The sequence below is a fragment of the Pimephales promelas genome, chromosome 10, assembly GCF_988280905.1.
Source record: "Pimephales promelas chromosome 10, fPimPro1.hap1.1, whole genome shotgun sequence".
Taxonomy (NCBI): domain Eukaryota; kingdom Metazoa; phylum Chordata; class Actinopteri; order Cypriniformes; family Leuciscidae; genus Pimephales; species Pimephales promelas.
Window position 1 is genome coordinate 12,609,047 of NC_142778.1, and position 5,470 is coordinate 12,614,516.

At 40.0% G+C, this 5,470-nt stretch overlaps 1 long non-coding RNA gene across 1 annotated transcript; it reads left to right on the top strand.

Moving 5' to 3' along the window:
- The first annotated feature begins 3,652 nt into the window (after positions 1–3,652).
- LOC120485873 (uncharacterized) lies at positions 3,653–4,637 on the top strand. The gene is made up of 3 exons (XR_005624057.2): positions 3,653–3,676; positions 3,886–3,956; positions 4,388–4,637. It is a non-coding gene; the product is annotated as an uncharacterized LOC120485873 (long non-coding RNA).
- Positions 4,638–5,470: the final 833 nt, after the last annotated feature.

A 5,470-nucleotide genomic window follows, 5' to 3' on the forward strand; every position in this document is an offset into this window, starting at 1 on the left:
AGCGCGCATGTCCGGTGGCCTATGGAAATTTGTATTTAGGATAACGCCTACTCTACAACGTCACACTTTTTAAGCTGTACTAAAACCCCTGGAAATAAGTGACTGCCCGTCGGCATGAGCAAGAGCAGCAGCATCAGCGTCAGCATCACGATCAGCATGAGCGTCAGCATGAGCGTCAGCGTCAGCCGTAGCATGAGCAGTGTGAGTATGAGCAGTATGAGCATGAGCAGCAGCATCAGCGTCAGCATCACGATCAGCAGGAGCGTCAGCATGAGCGTCAGCATGAGCGTCAGCGTCAGCAGTAGCATGAGTGTCGGCATGAGCGTCGTCATGAGCATCAGCGTCAGCATCAGCATGAGCAGCATGAGCAAATGAGCATGAGCAGCATGAGCAGCATAAGCATGAGCAGCATGAGCATGAGCAACATGAGCAGTATGAGCAGTATGAGCAAGAGTAGCAGCATCACGATCAGCATGAGCGTCAGCATGAGCGTCAGCAGCAGAATGAGCGTTAGCGTGAGCAGCATGAGCAACATGAGCATGAGCAGCATGAGCAGCATAAACATGAGCAGCATGAGCATGAGCAACATGTGCATGAGCGTCAGCTGTAACGTGAGCGTCAGCATCATCGTTAGCGTCATCTTCAGCATCATCGTCAGCGTCATCGTCGGCGCCGGCGTCATCGTCAGCGTCGGCATGAGCTTCGGCATGAGCTTCGGCATGAGCTTCGGCATGAGCTTCGGCATGACATCACCGAGTTCTGGGTCTCAGATGTTACATCAGTGATCTCGCGCCAGAACTAACCCAGCCACAGACATTGAAGCTCTTTTAACAACCCGGACCAAACCATTTTGATTATTACAGGGGTAATCACAAGACTTCTCATTCTATTACAGCAAACATAAAAGGGGAAAATATATACAGCAATACACGGACCCGAATGAACATAAGAATAACATTTACCATAAAGAAACAAAGAAAATACAATTAGACATTCATACATAAAACACCTCCTTTAAACACATGTGAATTAACACACAGCCTCAACTTATATTGTCCTGAAAACTACATTTCCCATAGTTCTCCACGAGATATAAAGGACACCAGGAAAAGGCCGCACCCTTTTTATTCCAAACTGTTCCATGCTGCAGTCATGCATCCCAGCAAAACCAAAGGTAAGATATACATATAACAAACTTAAATAAAACTCCTGCCGATCGACTGTTCTGCACAGTTCATCTCCAACCCAAATCAAACACACCTGCCTTTAATTTTCAAGTGATCCTGAAGACCTTAAATGGTTGCTTCAGGTGTGTTTGATTAGATTTGGAGATAAACTGTGCAGGACAGTAGATCGGCAGGAGCAGGCACACTTGGACTACGTTTACACGGAAACGATACTGAAGAGAAAACGCAAAAGTGGCGTTGCGTCATCACTTTTTATTCTGCGTTAAGACGAGCGTTTTGTGTAGGAAATCCGCGTGCAAACGGTGACGCAAAGTGTGTGAAATTTAATGTAGTATGCACTTCAGGCGGCTAGGAGTGCATACTACAACAACACCAAGTCCACGCGCCTGCGTACAAACTTCACAGTCAAGCAGACTTTTGCGTTTTTACCGTTAACTCGGGAACGCGGCGGTGGAGCGTTTTTGAGGCTATGTTTACACGGAAACGATTCTAAAGAGAAAACGCAAAAGTGGCGTTGCGTCATCACTTTTTATTCTGCGTTTAGACGAGCGTTTTGTGTGTGAAATCCACGTGCAAATGGTGACACAAAAGTGTGTGAAATTCAATGTGGTATGCACTTCAGGCGGCTAGCGGTCGGCTACCAAGTCCACGCGCCTGCGTACAACTTTCACTGTCAAGCAGACTTTTGCGTTTTTACCGTTTACACGGTAAAATTGTCAATTTCATATCGAGACGGCTGCCGAGTAGTGAGTGAGTGCTGCGAGATCTCTGCTGGCTCAATCCTTTTGCCTACTAAGGGTATTAAGATTTCCACTTATCTTTCCAAGTATTTGGTGCCATTTGTCATTGTTATATACGTGGTGAATCAAGAAAGAGATACTAAAGCGGCCTGTAGCTTCAAATCTACGAACTCTGTGATCTCACTCTTCGTTTTGTGCGAGTGGAAAAGCTGCCTTCACAATGGGTGAACCAACGGGTGAACTACTCTTCAAATTATTTTCAACATGATGCAGTAAATGAAGCACAACATGATCTCGCACATTGACTCCAAAATAGACTCACTTCAATCCAGAAGAAGTCCGGGTTTATATTTACCCGGACTTCTCCGCTGGTGTTGTCCAGAGACGTCGAGAATTTGATATTGTGAAGAAAAAGTTCAACTCCATTTGACTAGTTAAATTGATCCTACTACTAAATAATAATAATTTCAACAGATCCATAATAAATGAGCTATAAAGGGAGGAACACAAAACACAAAAACTGTCAAAAATCAATGGTTTCTGAAACTTGCCAAAGGCAGACTGACAGACAACCACTGGCAGCTGCCAGTCAGCCACTGACAGGTCACGTGGGGCGGTGGCAGAGAAGTATAAACTTAGCATTTATTTTTTGCCAAACACACCTGTTTCAGCCCATACACTTTCTATGTTGTTAGCTGGTGAGGTAACGTAACGTAACGTTACTGTGGGTGCTAATATAACTTCCCAGATAGCAAACTGACATTGAATCAACGTAGAAACATGACATTGAAACAAAGTTGATCTGACATTGTTTTACTCATCGAATTAACGTTGAACCAACGTCAGACGCGTCATTCTTTCAAAACTAACGGAAAATCAACTTGAAATCAACGCGTTGTTTCAACGTTATGAAAGCAAACCAATTTTCGATTTTCATTTAGCTTTGAAGAATGCCGCGTCTGACGTTGGTTCAACGTTAATTCGATGAGCAAAATCAACGTTGTTTCAATCTCATGAGAGACGTCGTTTCCACGTTGATTCAATGTCAGTTTGCTGTCTGGGTTAGCCGTTGATAAGATTCAATTTAGAATTAACGTGTATTTATTTGTTTCTTTCTGGAGGAATTCGTAGAGGGTTAACAAAAGTCATGGCCTAAAGAACATAACGTCATGAGAATATACTTCTCTGCCAACAGCTCAAGAAGGCAATCGGCTCCAGAAAAAAAAATACCTGTGGAGTTTGAATTTGGTCGAAATTGGTGAAAGAAAATTGCATTCACAACCAGGTTTCCTCTCCAGAGCCGTATTAATGGGCTTGCCTTCACAGTTGCAGGAAATGTCTTTCAAATAATAAACATTAACGTTGGGGCATTACTACTTTGATTAAGTGATTGTAATTGTTTTTTTTTCTTTATATAACCTCTTTCTAGAATTACCTCAAATGAAAAGTTACCTCGCCATTATTGCTCAAAAGGTAAGTTCCTCTGATTTTGCTTTTTAAAATTGTTTCTCTAGCAGAGCTGTAGAGACTTGTGATGTTGGACTGATTGATAGTGTTAATTATTTGATTTAAGTTATTTGCACTTTAATTTATTGAAGAGAATAACTTTTATTTTTCTTCTATGAACAAGACTGGAAGGAGTCCTGTGGAGGATTTAGATTCCTCCTCTTTTGAGAAGTGCAACCGGTGAGTAACCCCCTTGAATTTTTATTTATTTATTAATTTACTTTGCTGAAAACAACCTGAATGGTACAAAACATGCTCCTAATCTCTTAAAAAACAATTAATATTCTGTGGAATAAATTATGTTTGTGTGCGGGCATACCATCGCTTTTTTGCTTGCCATTTTTGTATTTCCTTGCACCTCAAGAAAATGTGATGTGTATATAAAAAAAGTATTGCTTTCACAAGCTTCGTTTTAACCCCCTTTTATAATAATTTTGAAATTTTACTTTAAGGTGGGAAGCCAACCAGAGGGGATGGGGAGCAGCTGGTCGCCCTTGACCAAATTAAAAAGCCATCATTATTGGTGAGTGAATGTATAAAAGTTTTGTTTTCCCTTCTCAACGCATTAGGATTTTATAAGTTCACCACTTTAACCATAGCCTACTTGTATCAATGTTTATTAGGCATCATTGGAGACTGTATAAGGGATTATTGTTACTATATCTGCTTGGAACCTATAATACTAATTCATCGCTTGCTCAGTTCTTGATCCTAACTTTCCTTTTCTTAAGCCACGTTTCTGATTTTTCAGAATCTTCAGAATCTTCCAATTGACATGTTTACATGACGCATTTTTTAAAATGATCAGCCTTTTATCAAAAAATATGTGTCCGATCACATCTGTACTGTAAGCACTTTGGGTTCCCGATGAAGTACTATATTCTTCTTCTTCTTCTTCTTCTTCTTATTATTATTATTATTATTATAGTGTCTTATTATTTTTGTCTTCTCTAGATGCTACATTGAAGAAGTGGCCGTCAGCCAGCCGAGGGGAGATGGGCACGTCTATCAATTCAAAGCTCATGGAGCTGAGAAGATCAAAACGTTTTTTTTTCTATCCAGTTTTTTTGTCTTATTTTTGTTTTTGTACTATTTGATCTTAAGTAAATAAATAATCTAAATGCAAACATTTTGGACTATTATTTATGTTGCCTAGTAGCTATGGATTTTAATAATTATTCTAATATAGGTAAACATGTTGGTGCATGTATAGGTGAACATATATGTTCATATATACATGCATACATGTACTTATAGGTACATATATGCACCTATATGTGTACATATATAGGTTCATATATGCATGTATATATGCACCTATATGTGTACATACTGTATATGCATGCATACATGTACATATATAGGTTCATATGCACAAATATATGCACCTATATGTGTACATATATGTGTGCATACATGTACCTATATAGGTGCGTATATACGTGTACATATATGCACGTATATATGTACATATATGTACATATAATATAGGAAAACGGCCAATTTTATATATGTCACATATATTAAAAACATATATCAAAACCTATATTAAAGTCAAGTCAAGTCAAGTCACATTTATTTATATAGCGCTTCAATACAGATTGTATCAAAGCAGCTTCACAGTGATAACATGAAAGTAGTACAACACAGATCAATAATATTGCAAAACACTAAATAACCCCAACTGAGCAAGCCCAAAGCAAGCCAAAAGCAAGGCGACAGTGGCAAGGAACCAAAACTCCATCAGATTGGATGGAGAAAAAACCTTGGGAGAACCCAGGCTCAGTCAGGGGCCAGTTCTCCTCTGGCTTACATTTATATTGTTTATATATAAATAATAAATATAAATATTGTTTATGCATAAAACGGCGCCATAACATATCGCAGGCGTTGAGTTGTCTCCTCACAGGCGTTGGTCCTCTCATCGCAGGCGTTGGGGCATCCGAATCCCCGTGAGAGGCTGGAGACAAAACTGGACCTGACGAACGCCATTTTTCTCGGGACAAGTGTCCCGAGATAACAGCAGAAAGGCAGATG